Here is an 18,498-nt window from a genome sequence, read left to right on the forward strand (position 1 = left end):
AACATTCACAGAGCTTTCTTCAAACTTGGATGGCTCCTCGGTGTGAAACAAACACAACCAGCGCTACTTAGAGCTCTGAGGTTTTAGGCATTTTGCAGGTGAAAACCTGTCCTACCACACCCTTCAGTCAGTCTACTGTCACTGTGGCAACTCAACTTAAGATGTGTTTTCATGAGACCATTGAGACACAACTCTATTGCTTAGTTAAGAGCACTATAATTAATTTGTTTTGTAGCTGATGCTCCAAGGCAGATTCGAGTGATAAAGAAGACAGAGTGAAAAAGAGGTAAAGAAATTACAAGTTCAGCATTTAAATCAACTATCTACTCATTGATAGCTTTGTCTTGAACATCAACTTGATTTACATGAGTCCTTTGAAGAAGACAAGTACAACTTTGACTGGATGGTCTAAAAGTGAGACGAAGTGACTCATCTAGCATGAGAGTACAAGAATTTGAATGTGTGTAAATCTTCCGCCTTGTCAATAACATCTGGAGCAGGGTAGAGAGGGGCCATAAGCAGCCATTACAGCAGGTCAGAGGTGAAAGATGCTTGTGTGAGTATGTGGGATGTGTGTATGCAGTAGGAGGAGACAGCATTTAAAAATGTGTTGGTTAGCTACTGACAAACTGGACAAAACAGCAGAAGTCTAGCGTACAAGTTGTTAGCACGCCCATTATCTCCATCTATAAATCACTCGGTTATGTCTTTTTCACAACAAACCTGCCTTTGTTCTCTCTTTCCATTGAACAAAGCACATAACAGGTTAGTGAGCTTAGTGCGCTGAGGACACACTAACCATATTGTGCACCCTATTCATCATGTCGCATCCTGGTCAACTGCATGAGTGGGCAGGACAACAGTGTTCATTTATTATTTATTGTCCTTGTAATGGAAATGTTTACAAGGTTTCTATCACGTCACCAAGGCAAAGTGCAAACCTTCTCTGAAGTCTGTTTAGTAAAAACTTTGCAAATTTGTCCCTAAAAAAGCTCACTGTCTCTCTCTCTCTCATGAGGCTGATGAACTCTTTGTTTCCTTTGGGTTTAATTTAAAGTGGCAGAAGTAACACAGGAAAAGTATGACAGAGGGGGGGTTAGGATTAGCCTAACCCTTAATTAAGAGACCACTGAAAACACCAAGAACCCCACTGAAAACCTCCTGGTTATTCCACCAAATATTGATTTCTGAACTCTTCCTGAGTTAAAACATCAGTATTGTTGTTTCTAAATGATTATGAACTTGTTTTCTTTTGCATTATTTGAGTTCTGAAAGCGCTGCATCTTTTTCGTTATTTTGACCATTTCTCATTTTCTGCAAATAATAAATTTTTGCTTGGAATTTCATAGACATGTTGTCAATAGTTCATAGAATAAAACAGCATTCATTTTACTCAAAAATGTACCTACAAGATGTAAAATCAGAGAAACTGATCATTCAAAGTGGTCTCTTATTTATTTTTTTTCCAGAGCTGTATATGATAGCAAATTTTCTCTACAAGGTGCCATAGAAGGGCAAAAGTAGAAAGCTGGAGGAAAAGAAAATGATCAAATAAAAATTAAATTAGAAAAACATTTATTTTAAAACTGTACAATTGCTCCATTCATTCGAAACCAAGGCACTGGCCTAAGTTTATGGATCCTTGGTTCTCCAGTGTTCCTAAAGGTCAGTGTCTACAAGGAAATGTCACTGTCCCTCTGAGTCCAGCTCCATGAGCTAATTCTCCACCCACAGGGCGCAGGCATGCATTTGACAACACAATGAGTGTGTGTGTGTGTGTGGGGGGGACACACACTTTGTTCTACCAGCCGGATTTTGCAAATACAATAATCTTTGCATTGAAAGCATCAAAGGGCAACAGTTGAATTGTTTTAGTCTTTTAACAAACAGTTATCAAACGTTTAAATGTGAACTGTTTTCAATGCCTAAAATCTTCAGTTATGATGGTAAACGTGAATAACATATCTACGTCTAGGTCATGCTCAAATATACCACATCCTGGTATTGTTGAGTAAGTTATGTACGTGTTCTGATTAAATGATTAAACCTCTACCATGTTCATCCTAAGTTTCTATCTACCTTTTGGCCCTACATGCAACATGAAAAAAAAAAGAAAAACAACAACATGACAATTACCTTCACAACTCAGTAAGCTTGTGTGCAGAAGACAGTAGAAAGAAACATGCCAAACTCGGTTTTGCACTTAATAACTAGTTTTACATGACATCATTTATATTTACATTAGGATACAGTCGATGACTGTATGACCCGCTTTTCATAGAACGGTTTGCTTTCTACTCTTTCGGTTAGCTTCTGGAGACAAGGCTCTGTATGTATTGATAGGTTAGTATGCTTGTTATCTGCACCAAAATGCATCATGTTGTTGATTCATTTTGTCTTTTAGTGGTTTAACTCAAACTGATGACACTCCATGTCAATCAGACTCAAATACAGGCTGTTTTTGTAGTTACACCCTCTTGACCGCCCCATTGCTGCTGACACAGCTGTATTATGGCATTGTCTGCTAGATGAACTACAGTGTGCAATAAACCAAAGGAAGCTCTGGTGTTTGCATTGTGTGCCACTTTTATCACTGCAGTGCCATGGTAGCATAAGCAGCTTCAGAAATTGTAAAGTCTCCTAAGCTAATAGACCAGATAGGCCCCTCCACACACATGGAGCGAGCAACAGATGGGAAAAACAGACTCTCTTTCTCACTCTACTCCAGCCCACCTCCAAATGCAGCCAGCTATGACTTCAGAGGGAGGAGAAGAGGAGAGATTTGAAAAGTAGAGAAAGAGGCCACCATTAAGGGATGTGAAAAGAGGAGGATGGGGGGGGGGAGGTGGAGGCAAAGCAATATAATAATCTAAAACATAAAGTTTTCAAAATAGTATGTTCTACAGATAAGATCTCGACATTATTACCACGGTTAGAAACTCGACACAGCCATGAAAAAAAAAAAAAAAGCACTAAAAGGCATCCAGCAGTTTACAAACACAGACATGCTCCCACACAAAGGGAAATCTGCTGGAATTTTGAGTCGGTTGCAATTGCAGTGGTTTGTTTGGGGTTTTCAGACCCTTCATGCCCCCCCCCAACCCCCCAACAACAAACATGTTATGATCTATCATTTTAAGGTTAGCAGAAGCAGACCTTGTCGTCAACAATGCAAACATTCCCCTACACCAAGGCTGCATCCACTTTGAGTGTGGTAAAACACAGGGCATGCTTCTCTTGTTATGTAATTTCAGAAGATTTTTTTTTTTTTTTCATCCTACCACTTTAATAACAGATAAGGATAAATCCTTGGACCAGAGACAAAATTGTGTTGTTTTGTTTTTGATCCCCCCCAACTTGAATTCCATATTTAGATATCAGACTGATCTTTACCAAAATGTTATTATTTTTCTCCTTCTCTGAATCATCTCAGTTCTGTAGACTTTCAAGGAATACAGCTAGTCACCTTTTCCTCCAAGAAAGTTTTCTATTTTGTTCATAAAACTCTCTCTTTAGCCCAAAGATTATCTATTAATTTCATTCTTGCATGCAATAGGGATGAATGCGTTTTTGTTCCCTTTACCCCCTTTCAGCTCCCCAAATCCTCATTTTCTGCTCAAAGCTGACCTGTCTCCTGTTTCTATTTTTAACTCGTCTCTTAGTCTACCTCTCCGTCTATGTTGCGTTGGGGAGCCCGGAGACGTCCCTGTAGCACAACTCACTCATTTCCTCTGTCCAAACATGGGCAAAATAAGTCTAGCAAGAGCTGACTGCTTAAAAAGTCATTTTTCCTCTTTTCCTATTTTTTTTTTCTTGCCACTGAGCTTGTTACTCATACAGTCTCTATAGAGCGGCCCCAGAGCTTCACACATTCCTACAACAGTCAGAGACATATGGAGACTTATCAGGAGGGGTTGTGACTAAGAAGGAAGTAATAAAATAAATGACTTGGTGGATATTACAAAGAGAAGGAGAGTGGAAAAAGAGAAAGAGTGTACATATGTGTACATATTTATACAGAAATATTCTGTACATGTGTATTCTGTGGAGTGAAGCATCACAGGTAATATTTATACTACCTGTTTTCTTTTTTTTTTTTCTTTTTGTCCTTCTTCCCTTTTCTAACTACGGTGGTACGGAAAGCGGACCCATCTCTATAGACTCATTGGTGGCTGCTGTGACTCAGTGGGAAGAATATTGGTCTTACAAAAGTAAAGTTTTGGATTTGATCCAAGGTTCCTCCTGCATGTCGATGTGTCCCTGGGCAACACACTTAACCCCACATCGCCTGTTGATCTACTTATTATTGAATGAGCGTGTCTGCGACTGTGTCTGTGAAAGTTATTTGGTGAATGTGGCTCAAGTGCAGAGGTACTCAAATTTAGTTATTCTGCATCACTTAGTTGCATCCCTTTTCAACACACCTAAGCCAGATGGCTAAATGTCTTCAGCTCTGCAGAGGCCTGGAAATGAACTATTAATTTGATTCAGGTGTGATGGAGCAGAGAGGCATCTAATGGTACCATGGAACTGCTAACAGTGTCATGGTACCAGCCTCCTTAGAACCTAATCGCATGTGGAGTCAGACTGAAAGCATCAGAAGATTGTCGGTCTCCGATTGGCTGGGGCTTGGTCACCCGAGTTGCATCACAAGAGTGACTCTCTTACAATGAACCAACCCGCCATTTTTTGGTTGGTTAGTGGAATAGACTTCAATCCACTTGAGGATCGGTAGCGAAGAATGAATATTGCTATTCACAGATGCATACGATCTGATTTTCCTGAGCTTTCGGCTAATTTACAATGAAGAACGGGCAACAATTTCAGTGTCAACAACATTTGGCTTAAATTGCAATAAGATATGTTTCTATAAAGCATTGACACAGGGCAAAAGCATGCACTAGTTACTTTTAAAACTAGGTTTTAATGTTGTCCTATCCAGCACTTCAAACTGCTGAAAGAGTGCAGTTTCTTTTTTTTTTTTTTTTTATTTTTTTTATTTTTTTTTTTTTTTTTTTTTTTTTGGTCACGTTTTAAGTGGTTAAACTTGGATGTCAAAATGATGTTTATGTAAAAACTTCTCAGGGCTCATTATGTCAGTAAGACATGATATTAAGAGTTCAGTCAGGGCTCCTTCAAAATACTGCCACTGGAGCTTCATTGGTTCAAATGTAGCTTTCACTGTTATCAATACCCATCACAGGCATTAGATTGAAATCTACTGGTGATTAAAATACCAATGATTGTGGTACAGAGGGCAAGAGGAACTGCAACCAAGTTGGTTTTAATTCTGCTTGTGAGTCTTTGGCATATTTTAGGAGATATAACGGAAAAAAAGAAAACACAAGTAAGATGCCTTTAAGCACTGATGTGGTCCATTAATCTAAGAATAATATCCTGCTGCTGTACTTTCTAGAGAAGACAATCCTTGGAAAACAGCTTAAGGAAAAGATTTGTTGGGTCAACAAAATAATAAGAACATCCTATGATGCAATCCACCAAGCACTGCACATGAACCAGTGCATTCCCTTTTACAAATTGGCTCTACAAAACACGATGGCAAGGCTCTAAAATGGGTTTTGTAAAGTTTAATGATGTAGTAAAGAGTGCCTTCAAGTCAAAAATAAGTAAATGTCCAATAAATCCAAACATTATGATTGTCAAATATTGCTCTATCAAAAGATGTATGTTCGTCTCATTTTCATTTTTGAAAGCAGACATTTAAATCGACCGTGCACAAGTAGTTTCACAAAGAAATTGTGATACAAATAAGTAATCTTTAATTTGTGACTCATCTTGTCACACGGGTCTTGCTAACATGGCAACAGCAACAAACTTCTTCATTTCTATCTATAAAGAGAAGCCTGAATAAATATGAATAGCTTATGAACTGAGGCACTGTTCTCACTTCTGAAGTGCATTTCTATATTACATACCGGTAATTTTTAAGCAAAAATATATTTGTATTTTTTATCTACTAAAAAGGTTAGGCTTCTAAACTCAGAAAGTGAGAGCAGCAAAGACGTTATTGGAACATTTACAAAGCTACAATGACTTCAAATACATAAATATATCATATATAATATTGTTCAAAGAACAAAAGAAACAGCATATCAGCACAATTAAGAGTTTCTGAAGAGATTTTCAGGTGAAGTAACATTTTCGCAGATAAAAATCATCTCCCAGTATACTTTATGTTTGCTCAGATGGTCAGATCCATCTGAGCAAATGGATCTGACCATTTGCTCAGATCCACCCAGTGAGAAACACTGAGTGATCTGTATAATAGTTGACAGGGTGGAGGACAAATCAGACTCCCTCTGGAGACCATTACAGACCACTGAAACTATTTGGCCCCGAGAGAATAGTAAATAGACAGCAATATGACAGACATGATGGGGGTCGAGGGGGGATGAAAGAACAAAAAAGTGACAGTCAGTTAATTGAAGGAAAACTTGGTTAAAATGTAAACAATAGATTGCATACAATATCAGGCAGTGGGGGTGAGGAGCTAAAGGCCAGAACGGACTGGTTGGAATGCTGAAGGATGAGGGGAGGGAGGAAAATCTCTGTTCTCAGCAGAACACGGAGCCAGAGAAGTTTGGAATATGACAAAGTAAACAAATAAGTAATTAAATCACTGCCAAGGACCAGTGAGAGAAAACAGCCCTCCCTTTGCTGAGGCAGATGGAAACAAATGGCAGGGTGGGCGGGGGTCCGAGAGGGGCAAGAGAGACAAAAAGTAAGCTACTGCTTTGCGGATGTCGATCCACACAACAATTTCGGAAGAAACGCAGACAAAACACGCCATCGACAGCAAGAGTAATGACCCAGAAGCAAGCACTGCGTTATCAGATGAGGAGCCAAAGTGTAGACAAACGGTGGTTCCGACAGCTTCATGTTACGGCCTTGAAACAATCCACAGATAACATGGAGCGGTCACAGTGCAAACAGAGCAGCTCACGTTTCGACTGCACACCGAGCATTAGCATTCCTGTATCTCTGATATAATTACAACCTTCACAAAAGATAAGGGTGTGTTATTGTAGAGTAGGTGTGTATGTTTTGTATATCTAAGACACAGCCTTGAACACACATGGAAAACATTGAATTATGAGAAATTATAAAAGATTAGCCAAACAAGTTTAATATTAACTGGCAAACCTGTATCCTTCCCCCCTTTTTTTAATCTCATCTTGCATGCAAAGTGGCCAAAATGTTTTAAACCATAGGGACTTCCACAAAAAGACATAGAGATGCACAAGTCAGAGTTTAATTGAAGTTTTTTTATCAGCTGATCACCTGTTGATAAAATACAGTTAAAAATATAAGAAATTTCTACTTAAAATCGTGGAAGAGGTTTACTGCCATTAGGGCCTGACTTTAAAAAGTTATATGATAAAACAAGTGAAGAGAAGGAAACCCATTCAAGAGTTCCCACTGAGAAAAAAGGATGAAAAGTGCCAGGGGATGTAGACAGGTATGAATGGAGGAGCACCTCTGACAATAGAATCTCAATGGGAAACAATCACCGTATATTGGAGGAATCAAAAGAGGGCAGAGGAATATGTCATAAACAAGAGCAGATGATTTTATTAAAATAGCACAGAGCAGATGTTAGGTAACTCTGTGTAGTAAATTGTTGGTAAATTGAGTGTCTGAATTTGCTGTTGTACACATTACAGGCAATGGGAAGAAAGAAGAGAAAAAAAAGATATAATTCCCCTAAAATCATGGTCTGCTGGGATCTATGTGGCATTTCCTGTTCATGCTGACTTGTATAAACACAAGAATACCCCCTCTGCCCCCTTGCACCTTATCATAGTTATTATGGGCCCAGTAAAAAGCAGAAAGACATCTTATCTCCAATCGCTTCCTTAATGTGTCTCATTTTCTCGTCTTTGCAACCTCTCCATTCGTCTACAATTCTCTCTCTTTCTTGCCACTTCTTGACAAGTTATTCCTCTGTCTTCTCAAAGAAATGTCCCCTTTTGCCCAACCTCAGCCTTTCATGTCCCTTTCCACTCGTCTCACTCAATTCATTCGCTTTTCTCCTGGCAAACAACCCAGCTTTCCCATTGGGGTCGTCAGGACAACAGGACCCCTTCAGCTCTCAACCAGCACCCACTGATCAATCCCAACAGCCAGGCGAATAAACACGACAGGAGAAAGGCAGCTAAAGTTCTCAGGCTAGACAACACATTCAATGCAACTTTCCTGCAAAGTGCGAATTAACCCATAAGAGTCCACAGCTACAGCCGGGGAGCAGGGCAATAACCATGGCGACGCAGATTACTGTTGTCAGAACAGCAATAAGAATGAGGCAGTGTGTATGTCCTTTTTATGGTGTGTGCTCTGTCTGTTGGTTGTGTGTGTGGTGATTTCATAATTGTGCAATTACAAGCAAAATAACACTGAATGATAGCTGTGTTATACTTGGCACAGACTGACAGTATGACAGAATGTTTCAGCATGCACATGGTTACTTGCACAACATTCTCTTTATTTTCAAGCCTTTCTATTGTACTGCAGTTGAACTATATCCTTGTTACTCCACCAACTAAGCAACAAACAGTTCCCGTCACTGATTTGGGTCAAATTCAAACTGATTACAAGTTATAGATGAAGGTAAAAACAGACAAATGAAACAAAAACATGTGGGGTTTTTTAACTGAGATTTGCATTTAGTCAGCAACCTTCCGGGCATTTTCACTTAAAAAAGATTAACACTGTCAATCCTTGTTAAGGAAGAATCACATTCCAGTCGTATCAAAGCAGGACTCATGACGCTGTCATGTGTGGACGTGCAAAACCCACAGGCTACCTAAGTTCATAAGTGAAGAATTTCTAAGTTCCTATTTGCTGACCTCAGGATAGATGGTGACCGACACGGATGTGGCGTCATTTACAGCTCAGAGTTCAGACTTTTCAGTGAAATAGAACCAGTATCTTGGCTAAAAGAACTGGTTCCTCTGTTACTCTAAAGATTCACGCACGACAAATCTGCATGATTAGAAAATCAGTTTTAATGTACTTAATGTCCAGAGTTTTGTTTTTTGTACACAGGAACTCTCACAGAAACTTTTAAAAGGATTATAAGTCATAACCACTCTGAGCTACAGCCTGGCGTTGATGAATTACAATAAACAGATCATTTCTGAAGTTTCTGTGTTAGATAGCAACAACTTGGGGGAAAAAAAATGTTAGTGTAATTTTTGTTTCAAAAATGTAGGAATATGGGTCCTTTGGTTCATTTCACACAAATACTTTTTTTTACTTTTACTGTTTTTTAAAGAAAACCTCCACAAATCAGAACCTTATTAAACTAATTTCATAAGCCTGATATTGGGGAAATGTCACATTCCTCAATTTGACTGGAGCCTTTCTTTGAATTGGTACAAGAAAATCCATCTAATCGGCATTCTAGACACCAAATGATGCCAGCTTCATATAAGGCAGGGCAAACTGTTCTCCGTTTTTTATCCAAAGCTTCTTCTGACGCTCTCTCTACTGATGATAATGCTGAATATCTTCCTCTTGTGATTAACATTGATTTAATGCATTTATTTTAAGACAGACCTGTTTTAACTGGAGTACCGATATTACTTGGTTCTACCATTTACTGCGTACCAAACTGGAATTTTTGCGCATTAGGAAAAATAAATAAATACAAGCTCCACAAACAAAGAGTCTTCCCGCATATCCTTTTCTAAGTGAAGCAATAACACATTTTGTTGTGTCTACCACTGTTGGCCTAAAAATGAGACAATTCCTTTTGGTACTGTAATAAACAGAATGCCTTTAGGGTTGAGTGATTTTGAGAATTCAGTATGCCATTGGTTTAGATGACTTTGCAGCATCTAAAGTGAGGCTTGTATATTTACAATTTTTTTTTTTTCTATTTCTTCATACCTGATGAACTAATCATGCCCATTTCAATCAACCATGTTGGAATAGGAACACATTTAAAACATGCAGGAAACATGTTGAAGTTGAAGTGAGACACCCCTGTAAAAGAATATTACATATTTTGATTGTTCTCCTAAAAAAGTTCTAAAAAGTAAAACAAGTGCTTGACAAGCTAGCCTCCAATCATCGGCTTTACAGATACGACATCTCCAGCTTGCCAGTTGTAGCTTCAAAATGGCCTTGTCAAGTTAAGAATGACGTTCATTTATTTTAATTTCCACAACAGCATTTTTTGTGAGAAAAGTTTAATAACCTTCCTCCGGCTGTCCATGCATGTTACATACAACCAGAGAGACACCTCAGATAAATCTGGCACTTTCTCTCGCATCTCTTCAAAATAATGTATGTCAACGAAACAATATTACAAGTTACTTTGATGTTTTCGCTCAGTAAATTTTTTAAACATTGTTATACCATGAGCCCACAAACCAGGTCTAGGCTCCATAAATTTGGGAGAAAAAAAAAAAAAAACTTTTAATGAGAGTAAAAACACAAATATTATATCTGCTATATTATATCTGCTGGATACAGTCTCAAAGTTTCAATTGTTAAGTGAGCAAATCGTCATTTTGCTCCCAAAAGACATTTGACACCAAGACAAATAACAGCACGGGAGTGCCATAAAGTCATGAAACTTTAATTGCACCCTTTAAAAGGCTCTGCGTGGCAGTCCCACTTTTGTCAGTTAGTGGTCTTCAACCCAACTGGGTACCCAAACATAAACAGTAGACACGTACACACACACAGCACTAAGTCAGTATTACCATGTGGAGTCGTGTCTCATCAGGTCTAAAGGCTGCCATTACTCTGCAGCTTCATTGTGAGTGCCTAAATTAATCTAAACAATATTTAGGAAGGTAGAAAGCAGTTGTTAAGTGATACGTTATGAAATCTGACTCCAAGTTTTTGCTAAGTTGAGAAACACAGTATAATAGCCAGTATAGCAAAGCTATCATCATTGTGAAAGAGGCCACCCACAGGCAGCAGCGGGTTGGTTAAAGGTTACAACCCACATGGTATGGTACAATATCTTTCAGTCTTTCAAACTGGAGATATGTGGCCTGATTACTTAGAATTCGCTATTTCCTTGCATATATACCAGTTTTACAAGCCTAAACCGGTAACGAGTATGATCGAATGCAAACAAGATATATTAAAATGGTTTTGCGATTGCTCCACTGTAAATAAAATAAAAAATGAAAAAATAAACAAGAGCAAAAACACAAGCATTTCTTTGGAAATCAGTAGTGATCAATGTCACGTGAGTAGCCAGTGCCAGGTGTTGTGCAAGAAGCAAACACAGAGAGAGACTAAATCAGAGAGGGGACTGGGCATTGGTTCAAAGTGCACACTCCTTGACTTCCCGTTTTCAGTAAGCTGCTTTTACGCTATGCTGTTATTTGTGTGAAAGCTCAATCAGTCTGGTTCCATCGTCATGGTCGTGTGCTCAACTTCAGAGGCCTTGTTTTGACTCAATGGTGAAAACTAATGCTGTCTCGCCCGTCTGCAGCGAGGTTATCTGTAGTGTCTTACACAGCTTCAGATAGGGATTACATAAGAGCCTGTATATCAAAAGATGGTGTTAATTTGACTTTTATCAACAGGTTAATCTTTGTCGATACCTAGGGAACAGAGCAAAAAAGCAGAACCTGGGAGAAGAAGTTCAAACTATGGGAAGCTTTTTGATATAGTTTCCTACTATATGATCATAAACAGATGCATCAGCAGACACACACACGTGCACACACACACACACACACACACACACACACACACACACACACACACACACACACACACACACATTTTGTATCTCTTCCTACTATGCTCTCTTTATGCCCACAGGTGTATTTTAAAAGTAAGTAACCTTAAACTTAGTGACTCTTAAGGTATCAATTAATCATGCATGAGCCAGTGGAAATTTCTGGCAAGTAGCAGCAGCACACACACCCCAGGCCTGTGCTGAAATGGAGGAGCTAACACTTATTTAAACTGGTAATTTACTTGTGTTCATGGTGCTGGAGGAGAAAATAATGTCACAAATTAAAATGTGTTAGTCATCAGTATACATTAAGCCAACTCTAAGGTAGCCCTAACGCTCAAATAGTTCTTTAATGTAGATTTGTATCTAAAATTGGGATGGTGTGTTGTGTTTCAATATATGAAGGCGATTTTTATGATCTGTACACTTACTGAAGCAAAGTTAAGGTCTTAAAAGTTGCCAGAGTTGCTTGAGGTAGAATGGGAGTGAATGCAACTATCTATTACTATGTGATGACAGATTGCACAAGATTTCAACCCCCAAAAATGTTCACATTGAAAGACTTTCCCTGTGAAGTGTTAGATCCTTTCTGATCATTGGTAAACATTAAGCAATTATTAAGTGTCAATGTCTATTCCAGTAAAACCACCTCAATAAATTTTGTTTCATTGCTCTGGGTAAATTGGAAATATTTTCCCACCGACAAGAGCTAAAGAAATGGACAAAAGGGCCAAACACCTAGTTTGTTGTTGTTTTTTTGTTTCAGATTGAAAAATCAACCTTACATTTCAGAGAGAGGTTGTTTTCTGAAAAATACTTATTTCAGTCATTGTACTTGACTATTTTCAGAATCATTTGCATAAAATGATCGCCAAATACAACCTACACACAGGCGAGATGGTTACATTTTAATTTGCACCTACAGGTGCTATGCCTAACTGGTTAGAAAACCCTCTTTTTTTTTAGATACATCAAAGACAATATATCAAGCAAGGATGCTTGGACAGACATAGCATTTTGTCTTGAAAATAAGATGACACTTGCCAGGTATGTGTCAGGTCCTAGATTTATATATTTCTGCTTCTTACGGACATATTTTGCTAATTTGATGTTGAGGTTTTAAAACCACATTTTTTTTTAATGTTATGCTTATTTTACAGGGTACTGTTTCCATAAAAGGCTGCCTCTAGCAAAGTGCCTAGAGACACAACTACAAATTGATCTTTTGCCAAGTCGTCTCTTTTAAGTTAGACATAACACTGACTTCATCACTTATGTCTGAAATAGTTTGTTTCCTTTTAATCCTGACTGATTGTCAATCAGACTTATAGCCGCTTTCAGACCTGAAGCCAGGTCTCTGATTGGGTAAAACATCACATTCAAACTGTGCACCTTCCAGCAGGATGTGCATTTATAAGGTCAGCAGCCAAGCTAACTTGTATTGGCATCACAGGCCAATAACAATCTGTTTCCATTAAAAGACACTAAAGAAATATGTTCATTTTTAGGGATTACACAAAACCTTTAGTGCCGCTGATTCAGTGTGACACAGACTATCTGAGGTGCAAATAAACTTTTTATACACACAGTCATATTAGATATTATTCTTGACAATGTCTAACTTTCCAAGTCAAAATTCTCACAATGTTTTGGACTTGAGACTCAACCAAGTACAGCATAGTAAATAATACAACCTACTTAAACATAAAAAATAAACAGCTTATGAAAACAGATGACTCAAAGAGTGGATTGTGAATGCATGTTTTAAAAAATATTGACATAAAAATAAAATTATGGGTCTTTCCAAAAGCTTCACACACAGTTTCAATGTCCTGCAGAAAAGATGCATTTGAAGGACTCTGTCACAGTCCACAAGATCTCAATATGCTAATTAGGGTAACACTTTATTTGAAGGGGGGTGAATAAGACTGTCATGACACCATCATAAACATGACATAACACCTGTCATGAACATGAATAAGCCTTCATGAATATTTATGACTGTTGTCATAAAGCGTCATTCGGTAAATTATGACACTTTTAATACAATTTTGACATTATTCAAAATGCCTTTGTTATGACAACTTGACATTAACAAAGAAATCATTACTGTTTAAACTTTACCTTTAATAATATAAAGTTACCTCATTTTTAAAGTGCAATCAGTAATACTTTTATAACAAATTTATATCAGTAATGATTTATTGGTTAATGTCAAGTTGTCAGAACAAAGACAGGTTCATGACAGGTGTTATGTCATGTTAATGAAAGTGTCATGACAGTCTTATTCACCCCCCTTCAAATAAAGTGTTACCCTAATTAGCCATTCACAAGCATTGATCTCCCATCTGAGAAGCTTAGCATGACTCAAACTAAACTGTAATGTGTGAGCATGCACTCCTTTGCTATTACATGTTTAGCTCAGCAGCTGCAGGTCTTGATTTTGGGCCTCTCCAGGAAATGTATGCTTTCATTGTTGCATTTAAATTCACCCTTGATGTAAAATCAAAATCTGAATTTCTTTTCCAGGCAACTGTGGTGGTTTCCTGAACAGAGGATTACACAATCACATAAAACCTGACGTTTTTCAGTTTATTTTTCTTCAGTTCTCTTATTACATGAACAAACACATAACACATGCACACAGTGCACGTTTCCAGCCCAGAAGGAACAAACTTCTTGGTGTTCAAAGAGAATAGGCGGAGGCTTTCAAAGCCCTACACAGAGCACGGAGGTCCGAATGAAGGACGCATTGAAAACGCTCCTCTCTTTTTTTTGGTAGCCTTGCTGACAAAAGCCCTGCTTCCCATTCAGAAGACAAGGTCATTAGATAATGCACACACGGACCCCAAGGTCACACAGTGGGGGGCGGGATCCTTCAGTGAACCAAGCCTCTCACCCCATTCTAAACAAACTCTCCAGTGCCTTGAGACGCACATGTTCATGTCTACATTAAAAACATACATATTAGCTTGGATGGACAACTCCTCAATCCTTAAATCCTTCCAAATCGCACTGAAAGACTGGGTGGAGCTTAAACATTGCCAAATTCCTTTCCCACTTCACTTACTCAGCTTGTTAAGTGATTCTCTCTGGGGTTTTTTTCTCTTTTTTTTCCTATTTTCAGACACCAAGGCTTTAAGAAAATGATAATTAACCAGTGTAAAGTTCTTGCTATTTCCAATCAAGACCTGCTCAGTGAATGCTTAATAAAGCAAACTCAATAGCAAAGTCAGAAAGAAAAGACCATCTTGCAGGTTAACAAGGAAAGTTCTGAAAAGCAAAATATCCAGTGAGCAGTAGGTGTGTGTAAGAAAATGCCTCACTGATGTGAGTCTAGAGGAGAATAGGCAGGTTAGATTGAGAATATGTCAAGGGAAAAGTAGCTTGAATAACTACTCATTGCAACCAAGGTATGCTGAACAAACAACAAATCGTACCATGAATCAGACAACCATCTGCAGCTGAAGACCATGCCAGCTGCCCCTTCTGTTTGCTACGAAGGAACCATAGAGACACTCGGCACAGAGGCATCTTCGTTGTGAATCGTTTAAATGCCACAGACTACCAGATGTCCATTCCCGTATGACCACAGTGAACCCATCTTCAAATGGATAACACTGGAAGGATAATGCATAATGCACCAATTACCAAAGTCCAAATCACCTCAAACTGGGTTCTTGAAGGTGGCAATGACTTCATTGTACTCCAACTGTCTCAAAGTTTCAAGCGCTCAACCCAATCACAAGAGAGTCACATCGTGGATGAAAAGTCTTTTTGAAGTCTTTTGTCAATACGTCAGATTTTGGTCTGTATTTTCCATTTGTTGTTCAATGCAAAACAAAAGCAATTTGGGCAGTGCTGAAGCCCAAAGGAGATCTTACCCAGTACTACCAAAGTATGCCTAATGAGAAATATGTTAGAGGTGACACATTTGTGCCTAAAGAGAACCCCGCCCCTAATAATTGAAGTGTAAACAAGAAGGAAATGCAAAGAAAAATAGGCTGCTTTTGTTTGAAAAGATGGATCCATTGCCACAGTGACAGACTGACCAATCTTTGGGACAAAGAGACAGAGAGTAAAGCTAAAGCAAAGAGTCAGGTAGTCAAGTTACAACATGACATGCTTTAATATGCCAGCAAGAAAAAAAGAAAAAGAAAAAGGAAAACACTATAATTCTACAAATATTTTTGAACTCAACAGACACCATTTATTGCAGACATCTAATATGTGTACAGCGTCAAGTGTTTCTTATGAATGCAGTGTTATCCGTCAAAATTAAACAGTCTCTCTCTCTCTCTGAAAAACGAGCCCTGTCAGAGATCAGCACACCAGCAGAAACACGATCCCAGGAGAGCTCCCATCAGAGAGGCAGCAGTCCCGGATCGCAGGGCCAGGGTGAGGCCAGCAGCAGGCTGCAGGCCAGGTGCTGCTCTCCCCAGCGTCAGTGCATCACCCCATCGCGATAAACCACAGTTGCACACATCTGCTACCGCTGAGCTGGTAAATATAGCAGAAGTTGCGTGCAGCTTCCTAAGTTGGCCACTTCTACATCTCTGACTGGATTAATTCAAATCAAACCTCCCCTTACGCAACTGTGTGCGCACTCTCGTTGTGCACAACTGTGACACTGAAACAACGTGAAGAGCAAGGAAGTTCCAACAAAAGCATGAAAGTATCACTTTCAGACTAAACGCGTTAATAAAAAGTTTTACCAGTTGGTGGAGGAGCGGAGGTTGAGAATGTCCTCTTTGGCCGTGAGCAGCGACAGGCTGTAGGTGTCAAGGTTGACCGTTTGCCTGCTCATTATGGCAACAAAACAAAACAAAACGAAAAAGTTCCCGGACCACTCCCGCACAGCTTCAAGTGTTCACGGGTCCTGGTGGGGGGGCTTTTTTTTTTTTGAAGGGTGGGGAGAGAGAGAGAGAGAAGGGGGCAATCTTATGGAATCGGCCACACAGTAGTTAACGATCGGCCACGAAAAGACGCTCAGAAAAAGTGTTGCAGATTCAAGGCGATGTAGTTCCAAACCAGAGCGGGCGATGTGTGCGCACTCACAGCTTGGAGGAGAGGCTGTGACTGCACGCTGGTCTTTGTGAGGCTGGGTGGAATAAGTTTTCGCCCAAAGCCCCACCTCCTGTTGAGAGAGTGGAAAGCATAATGACTTCACTCACTGGGTCGTTGGGAGGAAAGGTGCTCCACTGCAAGTCAAATGGCAACATTAGCCGTTCATGAAGTGTGTAAAAGCCTATCTATTGCACATCGGCTGTTATGCAGCAGAAAATTTGAATATCTCGGAAATGTAATTGTTATTATTATTATTATTATTATTATTATTATTATTATTATTGTTATTATTATAGTAATTCAGTTCCAAAGCTGAAACCAGTGTAATACTCATTGCACTCAGACACTAAATAATTTATCACTGTTAATACCGACTGTTTATGGTTTACAGATATTTAAAACTAGAATATTACATGCAATATTATATCTTATACAGATTTAATAAATAAAAAAACAGTCGCTCAGCAGATGGTCAATGACACCCTCCACAACTCACAAAAGGTCATCACTAAAGAAAATGGACATATTCAGTGCTTTTAACAAACGATATCAATGGCATATTTGGTGGACCAAACAAATGTGGTAGGAAAACCTTTAACAAGTACCAAGGAAACCTGGAGAGGATTGCAAAGTCAGTTTAAGTTTGGAGGAGCTGCTGCCTTTCAAATTCAGTTCAAATTAAAAAATAAAACACTTTATTGATGCTAAAGGAAAATTAAACACAATTGAAACTCATAGTATTTCAAAAAAAAAAAGTTTAAACAGTTATTGTGTTATTGCTTCTGTTATAGTCAGCTTTTCAAGAGCCACCGCGCGCACACACGTATCCATGATACGTGTGTGCAAACACAAAACTATTGTGTTCCTGGTGTTTGCAGAACAACAACATGATTGTTTAGGTCTTCACATGACCATAACATAACTTCAATTCAGTTCAATACAGTTTTATTTATATAGCACCACTTCACAACAAATGTCGTCTTGAGTCACTTTACAAAAAAAAAGCAAAAAAAATTGTATTCAATCATACACACATCCAGTTGATCCTAGTTATCAAAAAGTGCAGGAAGCTCAGTTAATTATTCAAAAGGAGAGGAAAAACTTCCCTTCAACAAGAAGAAGCCACCAGAAGAACGGGTACAAGCAGCTATCTGTGTTGGTTTTATGTTATATTAAAAATTTCTAAAAAAAAAAAAAAAAAAAAAAAAAAATTAAGCTGTAAGTCATATTCAATAAATCTACGAGATATCAAACTTTTCAATAATATTCTAATATGTTTTGATGTCACATTGCAGTAAATTACACTCTTTCAGCATGCAGAATAAATGGGTCATTTTATTCATTTGGTGGTAATTGCGTTAATAAAAGAGCTTTGTTAGATCAAATATGCTGTTGATAGAAGCTGCAGTGGTTAAAGTCCAGTGCGGTTGTGGTTCTTCTGACGGGCTTTCTAAATCCTTTCTTGTCTTTAAAATGGCCCCCAATGGGCCTTGGCGGACTGCAGGAAAACCAGCTACAGAACAGGCTATCTCTCAACAAGCCGCGGAGAGGACCGATTTCATGGGAACTGGGTCTGATTATTCCAGAAAATAAAAAAATAAAAAGCAGTCTCAGCTTTAAAGAGCAACTGGGGGTCTCTTCAGTCACACACACTCATACAAGCTGACAACAGACTCTTAGACTGCATTTGCACTACAGTC

This window comes from Poecilia formosa, unplaced genomic scaffold (assembly GCF_000485575.1).
Source record: "Poecilia formosa unplaced genomic scaffold, Poecilia_formosa-5.1.2 Scaffold5, whole genome shotgun sequence".
Classification (NCBI taxonomy): domain Eukaryota; kingdom Metazoa; phylum Chordata; class Actinopteri; order Cyprinodontiformes; family Poeciliidae; genus Poecilia; species Poecilia formosa.